This window comes from Nerophis lumbriciformis, linkage group LG03, assembly GCF_033978685.3.
Source record: "Nerophis lumbriciformis linkage group LG03, RoL_Nlum_v2.1, whole genome shotgun sequence".
Classification (NCBI taxonomy): Eukaryota; Metazoa; Chordata; class Actinopteri; order Syngnathiformes; family Syngnathidae; genus Nerophis; species Nerophis lumbriciformis.
The window spans coordinates 10,369,761-10,393,207 of NC_084550.2; positions in this window are offsets into that span (position 1 = coordinate 10,369,761).

Consider the following 23,447-nt stretch of genomic DNA (forward strand, 5'->3'; position numbering starts at 1 on the left):
AAGATAATACAAGCATGTTTAACACATATAGTTAATATTGTTAACAAGTTAAAGGTGGTTAAAGATAATACAAACATGTTTAACACATATAGATTCCTTTCTTTCATGAAGACAAGAATATAAGTGGGTGTATTACCTGATAGTGATGACTTGCATTGATTGGAATCAGACAGTGGTGATGATATCGTCCGCATTTTCGAATGGAGGAGAAAAAAAGTCCTCCTTTCTGTCCAATACCACATGAAAGTGGTTGGTTTTTGGCATCTTATTTGTCCAGCTTCCGTACTCCTTTGTATACACTTTACAAGAAATACATTGTCGGCAAACTCCGTAGCTTGCTAGCTTGTGCACGCCAGCTTTCTGAGACTCTTATTTTGGTAGCGCAGGCAGGATGAAGCAGAGCTTTTATTGAGCAACTGTGCAGTCGGTCTTTGGAGTTTTGACGACAGGTACGGCGCCAGAGTCTGTTGAAATAAAGTGTTTCTCGCCTTCCAGTCGGTAATTTTAATGAGCTGGCAGCAGCCAGCGTCATCTCAGAAGACCCTTGAGTGCCGTGAATGTCAATCAAGTGACGAAAGTGACGTCATAGTGAAGATTTATGATCGCTCATTTTTAGGACTATTTTTTTAATGTCTGGCTGGTGATCGACTGACACACCCTCCGAGATCGACCGGTAGATCGCGATCGACGTAATGAGCACCCCTGTCCTAGTGCACCAAGACCACTGCCGGATGCACTTTAACGTCATGCCCAGGACAAAATGTGGCATAATTACTTGGTAAACCATGTTGCAAGAAGCATAAACAAGAGAAACCTACAGCGTAGGACTCGTCGATTGCCATTTGAAGTTCCTTGGAGTAGGATTCGGATTCGGCTGCGTATCTGTCAACCTCAGTCATGGAGAGTGGGTTGGGACTACAGAATTTTGACCCTGATTGCAATACCATTTCTGGCCGGATCACTACATATGGCACCTTTAAGGTTCCAACGAGATCTGTAACGAGTCATGCTGTTTTTTTTGTAGTAATGCAACTCCAAGTCTTGGCGATTTTGTCTGTCATTTAAAATAATTTTACTATTCCACGACTTAAAGTTGTGTTTTTTTTCCTCTCCTTTTTGGTTCACTGGTAGACATTCCATTCACATCCCTTCCATCATCACACCTCTCTATTTCTTTCTCCTTCTTTATAAAAATGCATTTTTCATCTTCTGGCTGGCGTCTGTGGTGACAGATGGGAGTCACAGCGGCATCATTCAGGTAAAGATGACTTGGAATGACAGGTCTATGGAGAACACAGTAGTGAGGAGCAGCTCTCTACTGACTCACACTCATACCACATTGCGAGCTGGGGTTTTTAATAATATGATCTGTTACAACAAAAGTGAGTACACCCTCACATTTAAAGGGGAACATTATCACAATTTCAGAATTGTTAAAACCATTAAAAATCAGTTCCCAGTGGCTTATTATATTTTTCGAAGTTTTTTTTCAAAATTTTACCCATCACACAATATCCCTAAAAAAAAAAGCTTCAAAGTGCCTGATTTTAACCACCCGTCCATTTTCCTGTGACGTCACATAGTGATGCCAACACAAACAAACATGGGAAAGAACAGCAAGCTATAGCGACATTAGCTCGGATTCAGACTCGGATTTCAGCGGTTTAAGCGATTCAACAGATTACGCATGTATTGAAACGGATGGTTGTAGTGTGGAGGCAGGTAGCGAAAACGAAATTGAAGAAGAAACTGAAGCTATTGAGCCATATCGGTTTGAACCGTATGCAAGCGAAACCGACGAAAACGACACGACAGCCAGCGACACGGGAGAAAGCGAGGACGAATTCGGCGATCGCCTTCTAACCAACGATTGGTATGTGTTTGTTTGGCATTAAAGGAAACTAACAACTATGAACTAGGTTTACAGCATATGAAATACATTTGGCAACAACATACACTTTGAGAGTGCAGACAGCCCAATTTTCATCAATTAATATATTCTGTAGACATACCCTCATCCGCTCTCTTTTCCTGAAAGCTGATCTGTCCGGTTTTGGAGTTGATGTCAGCAGGCTAGGGAAGCTAGGGTCGATAGGGGGTTTAGCTCGCTCGTCTGCGGGAACAAACTGCCGCCATTGCTTGCCGTACTACCGAGGTCCTTTGTCCCTGAATTGCTCACACACTCCGGCAGATTCAATGGGGGTCTGGCGGCAGATTTCTTTGACTTTATCGTTGGAAATGCATCTGCTTTGAGTGTCGCAGGATATCCACACATTCTTGCCATCTCTGTCGTAGCATAGCTTTCGTCGGTAAAGTGTGCGGAACAAACGTCCAATTTCTTGCCACTTTTGCATCTTTGGGCCACTGGTGCAACTTGAATCCGTCCCTGTTCGTGTTGTTACACCCTCCGACAACACACCGACGAGGCATGCTGTCTCCAAGGTACGGAAAACAGTCGAAAAAACGGAAAATAACAGAGCTATTTTGACTCTGTGTTTGAGAAAATGGCGGATTGCTTCCCGATGTGACGCCACGTTGTGACGTCATCGCTCCGAGAGCGAATATTAGAAAGGCGTTTAATTCGCCAAAATTCACCCATTTAGAGTTGGGAAATCGGTTAAAAAAATATATGGTCTTTTTTCTGCAACATCAAGGTATATATTGACGCTTACATAGGTCTGGTGATAATGTTCCCCTTTAATCAATTACGGTATTTTCTGGACTCTGTGGGTGCGGTATATAAGCCGCACCCACATTTTTAGAATTGTTTTTATATTTTTCCATATATTATGTATGTCCGTGTGTGTGTATATATGTTTGTATGTACATTATATTTCTCTCCCAGTATGTGGGGGAGGCCAAAATACAGCCCCAGCCACCCAGAGAGCCCAACTCAAAACAGAAGGCACAGTTCCCAGGGAACAAGGGACCAGGCACCACACAGGCAGGCCGGCCAGCGACAGGGTCCCCAGGACCGGGCGTATCGTGCCACCGGGCTGGCTAGAGGCAGGCCATAGACAGTCTCGGCCAGCCGAGGACAAGGCACAGGAGAGGCAGGAGACAATCAGTCCCCAAGCAGGAAATAGACCCCACCCCACTCTGGCAGATAGACAGGACGACCCGCCCTGAGGGGTCCAGAGACTTCTTGCAACCGGACATGATGACCGCCCCGCCCGACAAGCAACCTGGCCCAGGAGAGCACAGCGAAGCCAGCCCCGGGCCCCCCCACTCAAGTCGGCTGCAGCAGGACCGCTCAGTACAGGGCCATGGGAACCACTAGCCCCAACCCTGCAGGGACCCCAATGATGGAGATGGGAAATCCAGTAAGTACCCTGGCAGAGCGTCCCCCTGAAGTAAAAATATGTATTAAAAAAAAGGAAATCACAGACACGCAGACACACACAAGGCTATTACCCCAGCAGCTGGCTGCAACGCAAAATTGTAACATGCCACTTGGCACATCGAGGAGCCACGACATACCGTGCGCGGGATCTGGACCCAGCAGACCCCAACCGAGCAGGGCACCTGGAAGGAGTGGGCGGCGGGACCCAGAGCCCCAAGACACGCAGCCGGTCTGCGGCAGCCTAGGACGCCGACCTCTGCAGGGCAAGCAGGCTCTGAGGGCGACATCAGGCCCCAACGCCCCCCAAAAAAAGATAACATGGAAAAAAGTACTAATTATAGTAATGATAGTAATTATATACATATATAAATATACACATACATACATACATACAGTACATAAGCTAGCGGGGGCAGCCATCCATCCCCAGAATCCACCGTCCACCGACTTGATACTTTCTAAAATACTTCTCTGCCTTGGAGACTTTGTATATGTAAGTAATATGCAACCTTTTTTTTGTAAAGTGTCTTTGAGTCTTGATGACAAGCGCTATATAAAACCAATGAATTATTATTATTTACCATAATCATTTGACACTGGTTTATATCGACACATGTCCTTGTGGAAGTCTCTCTCCCTAGTGGGTTCTCCTGACGCTGACAAAGCTTCACGCTAGTCCGGATGTCTGGCGTTCACAATGTCCTTTATTGGCAGCGCACACACGCTATGATAGCACACAACTTTTCAGACTTGCTCCGTGACTTTTCAGTCTTTCTGGTCGTCTTCTTTTCGGACTCCCGTGCGCGTGTGTCTGTCCATTAGCAACTCCAACCTCCCTCCGTGTGTCTCGGTCCGGCTGCTGCTAATAAGCATGGCAGGTGATTGGATGATCAGCCCCAGCTGGGTAATCCAATCACCTGCCAGCTGTGCCCGCAGACCACGACCCACTCCACAGTCGTGTTTTAGACTCCACAATGTCTGTGTTCATTTTGGTGTTTTCTTCAATGAACCGTAGCTCTCTGCTGGCGGGTAGCAATCACGCAGCCCCTTGACTGTAGCCAAGACACAATTGTTGTAGCTATTTCGACAACAATGGCTGTGTGTTCACTGACATTTCTATACTGCTTTGAAAGCTGTACACTGACTACTCCAAGTATATTTAGGTCTATGTTCTATATTATTGTGTCTTTATCCTTCATGACTATCTTGGACTCTTGTTTATTATCATTGCCTTACTTTCTGTAACATTTCCTGTCCTGCACTCTAATTTTCCTGCTTGCCTCCACTCAATCTCTGATGTGAGCACTGCGTCACTTACCTTTCCCTGATTGGCAATCAGGACACATCTGTCCCTGGTTGCTAATCAAGAAGCCTCTTAAGTCAGCTTTGTCTGTAGGTCAGGACTGGATAATTGTTTTGTGCCATAGTATTTAGCCTCTCTGTGATGCGTAGCTTTCCCTTTGCTAACTGTTTTTTTGCATTGGTGGGCCGTCAGGGCTAGCAAGGCCTTCTCTGCTGGCGTAACATAAATGATGATCATAAATTGATTGATTGTACAGATATGGTGTTGTTTCTGCTGGGCAAGTATGCCTGACGTGCCTCCTACAGCGCCTTGAGTCAGCTGCAGGGTCATCAGCCGGGGACCACCGCTCATTGGAGTTTCGCTCTCTTTAACCCCGGAACGCCTCCTGGTGGCGGAGCGGTGGCAGGAACGTCTCCCTGCCACCCCCTGCAGCTGACCCATCTTATTGCCTCGACCCCCAGTACTTATCCCTCCTCCTCAGCCACAACCAGAAGCTTCCCTTTTCTGCTTCCTCAGCAAGGGCCTTAGCTTCCCTTTGGAGCTTAGCCCCAGTCGTTCCCACATCTCGGAGCAGCCTTATAGTTGATGTGCCGACGAAGCCCCGATAGCCTACTTCCACAGGGTAGATGGTAGTGGACCAGCCTGCCTCTCTGCACTCAGCAGACAGATCTGCATACTTGGCTGCTTTGTGCTCGTATGCTGCCTGGATTCCCTCCTCCCAGGGGATGGTGAGCTCGATCAGTATGGCAGACTTGGTGACAGCAGACCATAGCACGATGTCTGGGCGGAGTGAAGTGGTGGTGATTTCACGGGGGAACTGGAGCTGTTTGCCGATGTCAGCCCTCATACTCCAGTCCCTTGCCAGAGAGAGGAAACTGCGGGGGCCTCGTCGGCTGGTGTGTCTTTTGCCTTCCCCTGGCCTCACAAACATGACAGGAAGTTGCTTGGCTATGGGCTGGCTGTTGGCCTCTTGTCTACTGCTCTCCAGGACTTCAGCCAGTTTCCTCAGGACTTGATCATGCCGCCATCTGTAGCGACCCTGTGTCAGCGCGATCTTACAAGTTAATTACAATTTTTAAATACTTTCCCTTAGCCAATCAGAATTCACCGAGCTTGTTGCCAGCACTGTATGAAATCTGCCGGAGGCTTTGTGACTCAACAATGCGGCGGTCTGTGCAGTGGAGGCGAACGGGGGGGACATACAGTTGATAGACCGTTGCAATGGCCAATCACATCACATGTCGTTGACAGTAGGCCTTCTAGGTTGCTTCATGTTGAATTGCTGAACATGCAAATATCGCCTCCTGTGATTGGATACTAATTTGTGACTCACAAGTGAGTATCCAATCACAAGTTGTGAGTTGTGAAAGCGGGAAGTGCTATGCAAATCAACACTTGGCTAGCAAAGAAATCCGATATCTATTTGCTTTTTTAGTACGACAAATGCACACGTCATAGTCACCTCCAGTGTTGCTTTGTGTGCAAGTTCTTAAATTTAACTTATCTGAACAATATCCAGTGTTGTGGTATTTCAATTAACTGGAATCCAGTGTGCTGTGGGGCCCTATTGTAGTGAATCACACCTGAGCCATCATAAATTAATCAAATCTTTAATGGACATGTGAAAGTAAACAATGTGATAAAGAACATTTTACATCAATCAATCTAGGGATCTGGATATCTGGTCAGGACTCTCCTCACTCTTTTGCCTTCACCTTCACATTGTCCATTCCTTTTTGGTGACTTTATATACTCTGGACCTAGACGTTGAGTCCTTGACATACATGGCGGACATGAACTGATACAGTCTGCTTTGCCAGTCCAAATGTATTCGATGTTTTCCGTAGTCTTCCCTCTCCTTCAAAAAATGGACAAAGTTTTTCGGTAAGTAGAATCACAGCTGACCTGGACATTCGAAAGTTCTCTTACCGTCTGAAAAGTGTTGTATCCCAAATAGCTGCAATCGCTTTTCCTTAAGGTATTCATGTGTGATTTCCACAAGCGTCTGTACAGACGGAAGGAGAAACACGGGCATGTCTGGATGACTCGCCTCCATATTTACCAGTGGTTAGCTCTGAGTTACGAAACCGCTTTATTATTTCTGACGTCGCTTCCTGTGTGGGGCGCGGTCTTTCTGGCGTCACTTCCTCTCCGAACTCAGTTTGTAAACGATCAATGAGTCCATAAAAAGCTAAGAACCGGAGATTCAAGAAATTATCCAAGGAGGGGAACCTTAAACGATGATTTAGTGTGGCCGAAACGGGGCTTAGGCTAAATAATTATTGGTTTAATGAGTTATCCGGCTTAACGTAGACAGAGTCTAAGGCCTAGGTGTGAAATGCACGGCCCACCCCCGTTTTTTTGTAAGTCTTTTCCACCTGCCAGTGGTCAACTCCTGGACCACATTGGTGCTCCCTGGGTCATACTTGCCAACACTCCCGGATTTTCCGGGAGACTCCCGAAATTCAGCGCCTCTCCCGAAAACCTCCCGGGACAAAATTTCTCCCGAAAATCTCCCGAAATTCAGGCGGAGCTGGAGGCCACGCCCCCTCCAGCTCCATGCGGACCCGAGTCCGCTTTCCCACATTATAAACAGCGTGCCTGCCCAATCACGTTATGAATGTAGAATGATCGAGGGCGAGTTCTTGGTTTCTTGTGCGGGTTTATTGTTAGGCAGTTTCATTAACGTCCTCCCAGCGCGGCAACAACACACAACAACAGCAGTCACGTTTTAAAGTTAAAAAGTTAAGTTAAAGTTAAAGTTAAAGTAAAGTTAAGTTAAAGTACCAATGATTGTCACACACACACTAGGTGTGGCGAAATTATTCTCTGCATTTGACCCATCACCCTTGATCACGTCTACCGTAAAGCAGTTCGTCTGCAGTAAACAGCAATGTTGTGACACTCTTAAACTGGACGATACTGCCATCTAGTGCATTTGATGAAAGCACTTTTGTGCGTGCCACACAGCAATGCATCATCAGAGAGGGTGTTCAGCATGGTTAGAAAAATAGTGACAGAGAATAGAACAAGGATGGACAATTCAACCCTTAACTCAGCAATGAGTAGATGAGTGTTATGTGTGTTTATATGTGTAAATAAATGAACACTAAAATTCAAGTATTTCTTTTATATATATATATATATATATATATATATATATATATATATATATATATATATGTATGTGTGGGAAAAAAAATCACAAGACTATTTCATCTCTACAGGCCTGTTTCATGAGGGGGGGGGTTCCCTCAATCATCAGGAGATTTCTGATGATATCATCTCCTGATGATTGAGGGAACACCCCCCTCATGAAACAGGCCTGTAGAGATGAAATAGTCTTGTGATTTTTTTCCCCCCACACATACATATATTGCGCTCTACTACGGTATCGAGCACTATTTTTTGGATAACCTTATTAAGACATATATATATATATATATATATATATAATAAAATAAATATATATAGCTAGAATTCACTGAAAGTCAAGTATTTCTTATATATATATATATATATATATATATATATGAAATATATCGGAGGTCTCAAGGTTGGCAAGTATGCCCTGGGTTGTACTTTTTAAATTTGACTTTACCTGCACTTTGTCTTCCACCTCGGCACCTTGGGCTCAACCGTGAGCGTATTGTCCCCTGACAAGCTATTGTTAAAATGCTTGCAGAAATGCGAAGGGTGTACTAACTCCTTTTCAGGTACTGCATTTCTTTTACATAGGACATAAAAATGACAAATGTCCAAAGTACGAATGCTGTCGAGCATTGAGAGTATTGGTCAGTGGGGTACGGTATTGGTCAGTGGGGTACAGTATTGGCCTGTTGGGTACAGTAGAGCTGCAGACAGGATGTCCTGGCATCACTCTGCTCTGAGTTGAACATACAGAAATAAATCCAGACAACTATAATATCCTTCTCTCAACTGTACTGTATGTGTAGATTCAAACCGGTAAAATGCGAGGATGGATACTTGATAACAGATACAAGTTATACGATAAGATTGCGTATTCACGGCATGATTCTGCATCCATTCTTCCATCCATCCAACCATGGCTACAAATAACTTGTTTCTTATCGCCTTGTTGAAGCCATCGTCTGCAGTTGTGCACCAATCCGCCTTCACATATACGCGTCACAATAAGAACTCATCTGTCTAAGGGAAGGAGCGGGACTGACGCCTGGTGGAGATAGTTGACGCATCGCTTACGGAATACAAAACGGCAAATGCAATAGAGGGATATTGTTGTGAGGAAATAGCAAGAAAAAAAAAAAAGAGATGGAGAACCAGCGGGATTGAAAAAAGAAGATGCCGGCAGCAAAAATAAGACTGCTGAAAAACGGCAATCATACATTTTGCTTAACAGGCTATCTTAAAGCCCTTTTTTGACGGTCTCACTGTGAAAACATGTCGTCCTAAGGACTGTCTTTTTACATGCAAATGAACTTCTACATGCCTCAACCCCTCCATGACTATGGCTATGTCTACACCAGTGGTTCTTAACCTTGTTGAAAGTACCGAACCCCAGCAGTTTCATATGCGCATTCACCGAACCCTTCTTTAGTGAAAAATAAAATGTTGTTTTTTTTCAAATTCAAGACAAAGTTATATGTTTTTGGTGACACTTTAGTATGGGGAACATATTCTAAGTAAAAAGGACTTAATTTAGAGTTTTTTGGACACTAAGGGAACATATTTTAAGTAACAAAGACTTAATTTACAGTTATTTGGTTAGGGTTAGGGTTAGGGTTAGGGCCAGGGTTAGAGGGTTAGGGTTATAATAAGGCCATGCCGAATAAAGCATTAATAAGTCATACTTGCCAACCTTGAGACCTCCGATTTCGGGAGGTGGGGGGTGGGGGTGTGGTCGGGGGTGGGGCAGGGCGTGGTTGGGGGCGTGGTTAAGAGGGGAGGAGTATATTGACAACTAGAATTCACCAAGTCAAGAATTTCATATATATATATATATATATATATATATATATATATATATATATATATATATATATATATATATATATATATATATATATATATATATATATCCTGAAAATATGCAAACAAAACTGTGTTTAGATAATTGATACTTCAAACTTGCATAAACAAATATTAAGGAATATAACATAACTTGGTTTCTGAGAGCTTCAAAATATAATGAATAAAATGCTAAAGTTGTTGATAAACAAGCAATTATTTTAATAATTAAATATGGTCATTTTAAATGAATTATTATGATAATTTAAAATGAATTATTTCAAATATGTTTATTTTAATGTATAATTCTATGGCTGGATGTAATAAGGAGTCAGAAAAAATACAAATAAAAATACAATAAATGTTGATGTTTTTAGCAAAATATAGTAAAATTTTTTTTTTTTTTTTTTTTTTTTTAAATTAATAAATATATTTATTTTTAGGTAAGATAAACATAATAATACAATTTATCTCGAGGCTCTGCGATGAGGTGGCGACTTGTCCAGGGTGTACACCGCCTTCCGCCCGATTGTAGCTGAGATAGGCTCCAGCGCCCCCCGCGACCCCAAAGGGAATAAGCGGTAGAAAATGGATGGATGGATGGATATCTCTAGGCTGGATGATTTATTTTTTGTCACCCTGTTGTCCTCCCGTCGTGAAAAAAGGCTGTCCTCACTCAGGTCCGCATGGAGCTGGAGGGGGCGTGGCCTCCAGCTCCGGCTGAAAATCGGGAGATTTTCGGGAGAATATTTGTCCCGGGAGGTTTTCGGGAGAGGCGCTGAATTTTGGGAGTCTCCCGGAAAATTCGGGAGGGTTGGCAAGTATGACTTAACAATGACTAGTTAAGAGCCAATATGTTACTAATTTGCATGTTAATAAGCAACTAATTAATGGTGAATATGTTCCCCATACTAAAGTGTTACCATGTTTTTTTACTGGTGCACAAAATGAACCGTGCATGAACATCACCTTGTTCAAAGAACAAAACCAACACAGTGCATAAACTCACAACAAATTACACACCTGCAAATCAGTCAGCTGTTGCCGTATCCGTAATACGCCGATAGGGAGAAGTTTTTATTTACACAATGAGTCGGGTGTGTTTTGACCTCCGCCGAACCCCTGAGGCCGACTCACCGAACCCCTAGGGTTCGATCGAACCCAGCTTAAGAACCACTGGTCTACACTAAGCCGGATAAGCCCTTAAACGAATAATTATTTAGCCTAAGTCCTGTGTCAGCCACACTAAACCATTGTTTAAGGTTCCCCTTTGGATAATTTTTTTACACGGGTAAGTGCGCCGTGTATTTCTTGAATCTTCGGCACTTAGCTTTGTATGGACTCATTGATCGTTTACAAACTGAGTTCGGAGAAGTCAAAAAGACCGCGCCCCACACAGGAAGTGACGTCAGAAAGAACGCGCCACATAATAACCGGAGCTAGCCACTGGAAATATGGAGGCGAGTCATCCAGACATGCCCGTGTTCCTCATTCTTCTACATGTACAGACGCTTGTGGAAATCACACATGAATACCTTAAGATAAGAAAACGGGCGATTGCAGCTATTTGGGATACAACACTTCTCAGACGGCAAGAGAACTTGAGCTTATTTAATCCTACCCCTTTTCATACCATAGCAATTTTACAAAATGTCTTTTGTATTCGCGATCGTGTTGTTTTTGGCTGTTTGACTCTGCCGATCAAAGCTGTTTGAATACATGTAGCGCTGGATTTGACCAGGAGAGGGTGATAAAGGCACACCTTAGGCGTAATTGGGTTAAACCACATGTGTGCAATGTTTGCTGTGTGTATCAACACTAAACCTTCTATTTCATTTATGTAACATAAACAACAGACGTTATACTTTTGGTATGTTTCTACTTTCAGTCTTACAAGCCTAAATAGAGGAAGACGTATGAAGAAATAAAATTGAGGAAAAAAAAATAATTAAAAAGAAGGAACATCAATCATCAACAAAATTTAGCTTCTTTTTCTTCAGGGGTTGGAATTGGGGGTTAAATCACCAAAATGATTTCCGAGCGTGGCCGCCACTGCTGCTCACTGCTCCCATCACCTCCCAGGGGGTGGAACAAGGGGATGGGTCAAATGCAGAAAGTAATGTCAGCACACCTATTGTGCATGTGACTAACAGCTGTACTTCAACTTTAACTTCATGCTGTTAACTATCTGTCGAGCCGCACACGCTGGAGACGAGTAGCGGGGGCAGAATAATAAATTAATCGACAGTGCAGTGTGAAAACTAATGTTACTTTGTATGTAAATAAACACACTCTCAAAGGAATATAACCTGTGGAGGCACTTTCTAAAGAAACATTGTGATCTCCGGCCCCTGAGACCTTGGGCTCTTCACTGTCAATCAATCAATGTTTATTTATATAGGCCTAAATCACAAGTGTCTCAAAGGGCTGCACAAGCCGCAACGACATCCTCGGTTCAGAGCCCACATAAGGGCAAGTAAAAACTCACAACCCAGTGGGACGTCGATGTGAATGACTATGAGAAACCTTGGAGAGGACCGCAGATGTGGGTGACCATCCCCCCTCTAGGGGAGACCGGATGCAATGGACAACGTGTGGGTCCGACATAATATTGTGAAAGTCCAGTCCATAGTGGATCTAACATAATAGTGAGAGTCCAGTCCATAGTGGGGCCAGCAGGAGACCATCCCGAGCGGGGACGGGTCAGCAGCGCAGAGATGTCCCCAACCGATGCACAGGGGAGCGGTCCACCCCGGATCCCGACTCTGGACAGCCAGCACTTCATCCATGGCCCCATGTGTGCCCCCTCCACAAGGGAGAGGGGGGAAGAGGAGAAAAGAAAAGAAACGGCAGATCAACTGGTCTTAAAAGGGGGTCTATTTAAAGGCTAGAGTATACAAATGAGTTTTAAGATGGGACTTAAATGCTTCTACTGAGGTAGCATCTCTAACTGTTACCGGGAGGGCATTCCATAGTACTGGAGCCCGAATAGAAAACGCTCTATAGCCCGCAGACTTCTTTTTGGGCTCTGGGAATCACTAAAAAGCCGGAGTTCTTTGTGTGCAATGTTTGCTGTGTGTATTAACACTAAACCTTCTATTTTATTCCTGTAACATACACAACGGATGTTATACTTTTGGTATGTTTCTACTTTCAGTCTTACAAGCCTAAATAGAGGAAGACGTATGGAGAAATAAAACTGAGGAAAAAAATAATAATTCAAAAGGGGGAACACGAGGTTTCCATGAGAGCACAAGAGATTTTATCTACTACAATGACGTCCACTTGTTCTCACTGGAAACCTTCTCTTGGTCCCGCCTCTCTGCGTCAGGCACCGCCCCCCTCACCACGTTCCGCCTGTCAGATGACCGCCATGCCTGATGGTTCAGGTGTCATGATCTATGGAGGATACTCTAAAGTGGTGTGTGTCGATTTGTTTATTTTTGGGAGGGATGTCCTCATACGACTCATTCACTTCCGAACTTCCGATACGATACCGATATTGGAGTCTTGAGCATTGGCCAATATCAATATTAAATCTGATACGATATCAGCAGGAATCCAAGTACATAACTTTATTATTTTGAGTGTGGAATGTTAGAAAAGGTTTTGTCATGTAAAACGTACTCAGAGAACAATGGTAGGTTTGAAAACACCAACCTTATAACAGATTTACGCTTTTGAAGCAGAGTGTTAATTTGTGTTTTGGCGACACCTAGTGGTGACAATGTTTCATTAAGTTTAGCTCATGATAGTAAATTGTATGATGCGGACATGATTGTTACTGGATACTTACTAATACAATTCTGCCTTGGAGACTTTATATGTAATTTACAACTCTAATTATTTAAAACTTGTTTATATTGACAAACGTCAAGTTTTGGACTGCATTATTGTTGGGACGGCGTGGCGAAGTTGGTAGAGTGGCCGTGCCAGCAATCGGAGGGTTGCTGGTTACTGGGGTTCAATCCCCACCTTCTACCATCCTAATCAGGTTCGTTGTGTCCTTGGGCAAGACACTTCACCCCTCGCTTCTGATGGCTGCTGGTTAGCGCCTTGCATGGCAGCTCCCGCCATCAGTATGGGTGAATGGGTGAATGTGGTAATACTGTCAAAGCGCTTTGAGTACCTTGAAGGTAGAAAAGCGCTATACAAGTATAACCCATTTATCATTTATTTATTTAACATCAATCGTCAACAAAACTTAGCTTCTGTTTCTTCATGCTGTTAACTATCTGTCCAGCTGCACACGCTGGACCCGAGTAGCGAGGGCAGAATAATGAATTTATTGACTGATGTTACTTTTTATACAAGTAAACACACTCTCAAAGGAATAAAACCTGTGGAGGCACTTTCTAAAGAAACATTTTGATCTCCGGTCCCTGAGGCTCTTGAAACCGCGGCCCTCCTCATTACGTAGTTGAATAGCCCTGCTTTAGTCCCATCAAAAAAATTGCGAATGCTAAGCAAACTGCAAAAGTCCTTTTGTTTTTTGGGGGGTGGGTACTGAACCACAAGTGTGAAGCAGCCTAAATTGTTGAGTGTAATAAACAAAAAGCCAACACAAACACTCTTACAGTAGTTTATAATGATAGTGGTTCACATTTGCCTGCGACAGCCTAATGGGATTTTTCTTCCCTCCGATGCACAATGGCAAACTGCTGCTTTAATTACTAGTCTTTACTCCAAATGTGCTGATTTTCGCACTCCCTCATTATGGGCACCGTCTTCTCTCGACTAACGGAATAGGAGATGAAGCCTCAGCTTCTTTATGGTGACTGCACGAGTCTGTCTTGGAAATTGGGGGAAGGAGAACGTTTTGTTCCTTAATTAGCAGCAGTGGATCGCTCGTTACCCATAAAGCCGTGTACTCCCATGTAGCAGTATTACTCTTCCTAGGGTGCCTGATAAGATCGGTTTTGTTTGCTTTATTGTTGTTTGTCCACTTATGACAACAAGTCCTACCTCTCTAGCGCCTCGTGTTGTACTGCAGTCAATGACTGTACAACAACATCACAGGTAAAATATAATATACAATGGCATAGTGCAGGGGTCGGCAACCCGCGGCTCCGGAGCCGCATGCGGCTCTTTGATCACTCTGATGCGGCTCAGCTGCATACTTGCCGACCCCCGATTTTCCCGGGAGACTTCCAGATTTCAGTGCCTTTCGCAGAAAACTCCCGGGATTAATATTCTCCGATTTTCACCCTTACAATAATAAAAAGGGCGTGCCATGATGGTACAGCATTTGGCGCCCTCTGCAATCTGTATAAACAGTGTGCCAGCCCAGCCTCTTGTTATATTCATCTTCTGCTTGCTCAACAGCCCCACAGGTTACACTGACGGTGGCGGTATAAAATAACTTTAACATTCTTACTAATAATGCGCCACACTTTGAACCAAAACCAAACAAGAATGACAAACACATTTCGGGAGAACATGTGCACCTTAACACAACATAAACACAACAGAACAAATACCCAGAATCCCATGCAGCCCTGACTCTTCCGGGCTACATTATACACCCCTGCTACCACCAAACCCCGCCCCCACCCCAACCCTGCTCCCTCACACATCAACCCCCCCCTGTGCGTCGGTTGAGGTGGACGGGGTTTGGTAACAGGGGGTGTATAATGTAGCCCGGAAGAGTTAGGGCTGCATGGGATTCTGGGTATTTGTTCTGTTGTGTTTATGTTGTGTTACGGTGCAGATGTTCTCCTGAAATGTGTTTGTCATTCTTGTTTGGTGTGGGTTCACAGTGTGGCGCATTATTAGTAAGAGTGTTAAAGTTTTTTATACCGCCACCGTCAGTGTAACCTGTGTGGTTGTTGACCAAGTATGCGTTGCTGTCACTTACGTGAGCAAGCAGAAGCCCCATACTACGTGTAGCTGAGACGGCACGCTGGTTGTTGTGGGCGTTAAATGCTGTATCATCACGGCACGTTCGAGAGAATAGTTGCCTTGAAATTGGTGGTCTATCGGAAAAATCGGGAAGGTTGTCAAGTATGACGCTGTCAAGCGCCATTCATATAAAACTCGCGGGCAGCACTAACATTCAATTTTCATATTAAGGTGTGGGCCGCGTGTCTGAGACCCTTGGTTTATACATAGCACAAAGCAAAAAAAAAACTTTGTATGCAGTGTTATTTCATTTTAAATTTCAAAAGATTTTTGTGGCTCTCATTGTTTTCTTTATTTTGTGAAACTGGTCAAAATGGCTCTTTGACTGGTAAAGGTTTCCGACCCCTGGCATAGTGGAACCTCCGTTCTGGAACACTGGGCAGCTGTTTTTATAGAAATATTCAGTTTCACGATTATTAGGATTACCTGACATGCAGGCATACTTGCCAACCCTGCTGAATTTTCCGGGAGACTCCCGAATTTCAGTGCCTCTCCCGAAAATCTCCCGGGACAACCATTCTCCCGAATTTCTCCCGATTTCCAGCCGGACTTAAGGCACGCCCCCTCCAGGTCCGTGCGGACCTGAGTGAGGACAGCCTGTCGTCACGTCCGCTTTTCCTTCATGTAAACAGCGTGCCGGCCCAGTCCCGTTATAACATCTACGGCTTTTGGAGAGTGCACAACTGCACTGTCATGTCTGTGATCATGTTTTTGTTTGGCCATGTTCTGTTGGTTTTTGGACACTTAGTTTCTGCTTTTTCACTCCCTTGTTTTGTCACCATGACGACCGATTAGTTGCACCTGTTTTCACGTTCGGACTCACACACCTGTCATTAATCATGTTCAAGACTATTTAAGCCGATAGTTGTCAGGAAGTCAGCCTGGCGACATTGACTTCTGCTACTCATGTTACCCATGCTACCATAGTTCCATGCCAAGTGAGTTTTGTCTATATTCTTGTCACAGTAAGTGTTTATTTGTTTCATGTTCATAGTTTTTTGCCTAAGTGCTAGTTTTTGTTTCATTAGTCAAGTTTGTTCTCCGTCTTTGTGCGCACCTTTAGTTTTGTACCTTTTGTTAGTGTTAAAATAAAATCATGTCTTTACCTGCACGTCTTGTCCACTCCAACCTTCCTTGCAACTCGGGAAAACGAACATCCCATAGACCACGTCTTGACATGCACACGCAACAAGAAGGAGACGAAGCAGAAGAACGAAGAAGAGGCAGTCATGGCGACGACGAGTGACAGAGAATAGAACGAGGATGCACAATTCAACCCTAAACTCACTCCTTTCCTGCAAATTAAATTGCACAGATGCTGCCCATACCTATGCTCCTTCAAAGGCTGTGCTACTGGCTGCAAAGCATTGCACTTTCAAATACAACAATGAGTAGAGGACTGTTATGTGTATGTATATATGTAAATAAATGAACACTGAAATTCAGGTATTTATTTTATTATATATATATATATATATATATATATATATATATATATATATATATATATATATATATATATATATATATATATATATCTATATATATATATATATCTATATATATATGTATATATATATATATATATAAAATAAAATATATATATAGATGTATATATAATAAATTATATATATATATATATATATATATATATATATATATATATATATATATATATATATATATATATATATTAATATATATATATTAGAGATGTCCGATAATATCGGCCGATAAATGCTTTAAAAAATGTAATATCGGAAATGATCGGTATTGTTTTTTTAAATTATTGGTATTGTTTTTTTATTTTTAATTAAATCAACATAAAAAACACAAGATATACTTACAATTAGTGCGTGCACCAACCCAAAAAACCTCCCTCCCCCATTTACACTCATTCACACTCATTCACACAAAAGGGTTGTTTCTTTCTGTTATTAATATTCTGGTTCCTACATTATATATCAATATATATCAATACAGTCTGCAAGGGATACAGTCCGTAAGCACACATGATTGTGCGTGCTGCTGGTCCACTAATATTACTAACCTTTAACAGTTAATTTTACTCATTTTCATTAACTACTAGTTTCTATGTAACTGTTTTTATATTGTTTTACTTTCTTTTTTATTAAAACAAATGTTTTTAATTTATTTATCTTATTTTATTTAATTTTTTTTTTAAAAAGGACCTTATCTTTACCATACCTGGTTGTCCAAATTAGGCATAGTAATGTGTTAATTCCACGACTGTATATATCGGTATCGGTTGATATCAGTATCGGTAATTAAGAGTTGGACAATATCGGAATATCGGATATCGGCAAAAAAGCCATTATCGGACATCTCTAATATATATATATATATAGCTAGAATTCACTGAAAGTCAAGTATTTATTTTATTAATATATATATATATATATATATATATATATATATATATATATATATATATATATATATATATATATATATATATATATATATATAATAAATAAATACTTGAGTTTCAGTGAATTCCAGCTATAAAAATTCGGAGGTCTCAAGGTTGGCAAGTGTGCATGCAGGCGTAACAAAATAGTAAAATAAGGTAAGCATGCCATCTCTATTTCAATTATGAAATAATCAATATGAGACAAAATGCTGTACAATTAGGATGAGTATGATTCTCTGCATATCCATGCATAAGAGCAGTGTTGTCCCGATACCAAAATTATTTCGATACTTTTCAGTACTTTTCGGTACTTTTCTAAATAAAGGGGACCACAAAAAATTGCATTATTGGCTTTATTTTAACAAAAAAATATTAGGGTACATTAAGCATATGTTTTGATTGATTGATTGATTGAGAAGTTTATTGGCATCTTAAAGAATTTGAATCCATGTAATGCTTTAAAAAGGCGAATGGATGGCACAAAAAGCCAAAAGGCTTGTTTCCATTGTGGTCCATGTTTCTTATTGCAAGTTTGTCCTTAAATAAAATAGTGAACATATTAGACAACCTGTCTTTTAGTAGTAAGTAAGCAAACAAAGGCTCCTAATTTAGTCTGCTGACATATGCAGTAACATATTGTGTCATTTTCCATTCTATTATTTTGTCAAAATTATTAAGGACAAGTAATAGAAAATTAATTATTAATCTACTTGTTCATTTACGGGGTGGGGAGGGGTTGATGGCGGACCGGTAGTTTTCAGAGGCGGTATAGTACCGAATATGATTCATTAGTATCGCGGTAGTATACTGTAGAAAGGGAGTGTGATCAGCGCAGGAGTAAAGATCACCGCCTCTGTCCGTGGTGCTGAAAACAGAGCGCCATCAGACGGGGGTGTGGCATGTGCTGTTGGCGAGACACAGCTGGCAGATGATTAGATTGCACAGGTGGTACGTGTTAATCTAATCATCCGTTGTCTTTAACAGTGAGCGGCTGAGGTGCAGGAGTAGGACGAGGATTGGAGCGACTGAAAAGTCAACAAAAGTACATATTGGAGAACTGCAAAAACCATATAAAACCCTGTCAACTCTGCACAACTGGCTTCCAGCGTGAATCTGTGAGACTGTAAGTAGAAAAAACTTACATACACGAATACCAGTATACGTAGAGGAAAAGAACCATCCGGACTGTTATAGGCGCAAAGTGTAAAAGCCAGCATCTGTGATGGTATGGGGGTGTATTAGTGCCCAAGGCATGGGTAACTTACACATCTGTGAAGGCCAGTGACGTGCGGTGAGGTTCATGACTGGTGAGGCACTGACTTCATCACAGTCAGATTTACAAACATATGAACCCTAAAGAGTATCTTTTTGACCATTTGATTGGCAGCAGTTAACGGGTTATGTTTAAAAGCTCATACCTACATTTTTCCCTGCTTGGCACTCAGCATCAAGGGTTGGAATTGGGGGTTAAATCACCAACAATTATTCCCGGGCACGGCGCCGCTGCTGCCCACTGCTCCCCTCACCTCAGGGGGTGATCAAGGGGATGGGTCAAATGCAGAGGACAGATTTCATTACACCTAGTGTGTGTGTGACAATCATTGGTACTTTAACTTAACTTTAACTTTACACATACAAACTATTGCACACAAAAAAGCACATTTAATGAAAAAAAACGTTATTATGGTCTTACCTTTACTCATAAATAAAGTCCATTCGCCGCTGTTGTGCTGGATTAATGAACCCCCTGACGGGTGTGTTATATCAACTAAAGCCCTCACTTAAACTTTCCACGTGCAAGATTGAATCTATTTAAAAAAGTGTAACCGAGGGTTTATAAATGTCGCCTATACTGTATGAAACTACAAAATAACAAACACGGAGGCTCCAGTTTACACGAGGACCACTTTATTTACCTTCTTTCAAAAACCTCCGCTCCACTACAACATGTCATCACTTCCGCTCTTGGCGCCTTCAAAATAAGAGCTCAAGGCATATACTGTACAACAGGAACTTAACATCACAAATAGGAAAGCCCATAAAAATAGGTTACAAAAGTTATTTAATAAGAAGCCAAAAAGTGCAAAAACAATAATGTTCATGTTGGAGGAGTTGTGAATTAGGTACACCTGCAGTCTGCAGGTGTACCTAATGTTGTGGCCCTGCAGTCATTCACAACTCCTCCAACACGAACATTATTGTTTTTGCACTTTTTGGCTTCTTATGAAATAACTTTTTTAAATAGATTCAATCTTGCACGTGGAAAGTTTAAGTGTGGGCTTTAGTTGATATAACAATTCTACGGCGGGGGTGCAGGAGGCGGGGCTACTGGAGCCTCAGCCAGTGCGTCTTTTGCAGCCGTTTTATGATCGCTCAGCACAAGAAATACGTTACACACATACAGTTGTTGACAAAATACACTGTACATTATATACCTCAGCTAACTAAACTATGGAAATGTATAATATAATTCATATAGCAATACAGTCTCACTGCACAGCAGGCCAGCAGTTAGCTTAGTCCGTCCATGTTGAGGCACTGAGTGACGTGCCTCAACTGGCTGCTGTTCACCGCACCCTCTCTTCTCAGTATTTGAACGGCAAATGTGAAAATTCGGCGATTTTGAATAAAAATAATCTAAAACTGGTGAAGTTAAATGGAAAATAACTTTATAGTATAATCACTGCATACATATAACTGCCTCACCTGCCTCTAGTGACTGCACGTCACTGGTGAAGGCACCATTAATGCTGAAAAGTACATACAGGTTTTGGAGCAACATATGTTGCCATCCAAGCAACGTTATCATCAATCATAATTTCATACAATATATATAAGTAGAGAGGAGTCCTTCTGTGCATCAGTTTAGGAGTGATTGGCCTGGAAAACGTTCAAGGCCCCTGAGTGTAGTATTTACAAAATAAGTAATTATTGTGTATCAGAGTGTTTACTTGGTATCACATCGGTAAAGACAGTTTGGCGTACCGTCCATCACTAAGTGGATGTTTTTTTTTCGTGTGGTTCTCTGAGTCACCAAGACCTTACTCATGCACAGGAAGTGCCAACAAAATGAAAGGAAGACAGCAGGAATTTAACGATCTTGCGAGCCAACTCCGAGCCACCAAAGCGAGGAAGAAGACTGCAGTACAAAGGTGAAAGGTTCAATCCCGTTTCTTCTTGATCAGCGGACGAGGCTGATGTCAGCCAGCGTTCACAGCCAGGGGTCGAATGTGCTACTCTGACACGGTCAAACGACCTCCTGATGTATATGATGGGAATGAAATTACAGCCGCAGCACCGGGGGGAGAGATAATTTTTATACGAGTCTTTATTGCTCATTGACATCCTGTCCCTTTATGACTCAGTGTGTCCGCCACAGTCGCTAAACAGTCCTGCTCCCTCAAGGGTAAGTGGATCAATCAATGGAGACACAACTGGACTCTGGGAATCCAAGCAGGCACATTCTTGGCGCCTTATTGCGGTGCCACTCGCATGGTCGCGCCGGAGACCGGCGCTCGATTGTGTTTTCAGTGCGTGGGCGGGCACCCGGCTACATATAACGCATCGTTGAGTCGGTGATATAAAGAGGTAAATTACAGGTTGCTGCATCCGATGGCTGATTGTCTCTAAAGCTTTCTGTTAAGGCAACCTTTGCATGATTCTTCGTCATAACAATACGTCTTGAGTGTCTTTTCTGAATAACCCTTATTGCATGGGTTTCTCTTTGATTCCAGATATTATGGAGATTTATGAAGAGTTATCAAAGGTACTACTGAACATCAAATGTTGCAATACAGTCGGCAAAAAAAGGCTTTCAGGTAACTACTGACAATAGGGCAAAGCAAGTTTATTTATACAGGGAATTTCAAAGTGCTTTACAGATTATTAATACAAATAAAATCATCCATCCATCCATTTTCTACCGCTTATTCCCTTCAGGGTCGCGGGGGACGCTGGAGCCTATCTCAGCTAGGGATGTCCCGATCCGATATTTGGATCGGATCGGCCACCGATATTTGCCAAAAAATGCGCATCGGCAAGGCATGGGAAAATGCGGATCCAGATCCAGTTTAAAAAAAAACAAACTCCGGTCCGTGTTTTCCAACGCACCGATTTAAATAATACATTCCACTTTTCTGCTGCTCCCTAATTTCCGTTCCGCATTTTCCAGCACACCTTCAACACATCCACAGGTCTGAGGATTCTCACGCAGTTGCTTTTAGCTGCTGGCATTACACGACAGGCTCTTCTCACTCTTTTCTGTGTCTCCCTCTCACAGACAGCAAGCGCACCTTCTTACACACGTCACATACTGTCACGTCATACGTCACATACTGCATACTTGCCAACCTTGAGACCTCCGATTTCGGGAGGTGGGTGCGGGGGCGTGGTCGGGGGTGGGGCGGGGGGCGTGGTCGGTGGCGTGGTTAAGATATATATATATATAAGAAATACTTGACTTTCAGTGAATTCTAGCTATATATATATATATATATAAATAAAATAAATACTTGAATTTCAGTGTTCATTTACAAACTACAACTCACAAACACTTTAGAGTTAGCCTCCACCATCAGAATGTGTACTTAAACTTATAAAGATCACATGGATATTATTCAGTGAGTTGATTCACCAAAACTAACCTGTTATACAGGAGGAAAAAGCACACAGGACGTTTCAATTGTTCACAGACTGGTCACGCTCATCAGAATGACAAGACACTTCCGGTCTGCAGGTGATAGCATTCAATTGGGAAGAAACACCCTACTGCCCCCTACTGACCAATGTGAATACTGATAAATGTGTAATGACAGCTCCAAAAACGAATTCAAACCACAAAATAAAATAAATAAATCAACACAAAAATGTGACACATTATGGGTGGGTCACATATGCATGTACAGTAGATGGCAGTATTGTCCTGTTTAAAAGTGTCACAACATTGCTGTTTACGGCAGACAAACTGCTTTACGGTAGACACTGTTGCTGTGTGTTGTCAACACGTCACTCAGGTCCGCCTGAATTTCGGGAGTTTTTCGGGAGAAAATTTGTCCCGGGAGGTTTTCGGGAGAGGCGCTGAATTTCGGGGGTCTCCCGGAAAATCCGGGAGGGTTGGCAAGTATGACATACTGTCACGTCATACGTCACATACGTATACGTCCTCCCCGAGCAGAGAGGTAGCAGCATGGCTAACGTTAGCTGTGATGCTAGCGCAGCCGCTAAGGTGCGCGCCTGTGCAATTGCACACTGCTCAAGAGTCCTTGGCGCACGGCAAATCTATGCCACGCACAAAATCAAATAAAAAAATAAGCGCATAACAATTTTCCACACACGGACACGACAGAGAAAACAGTTTTCGTCATCATTGTTCAAATATTGTAACGTCTGTCGAGACGCTTATCTCCATTCGGTGCCACACGCCCACACCATCAAAATGCCGAGGCAAAAATTTCCACATCAACGCCGTATGAAAAAAT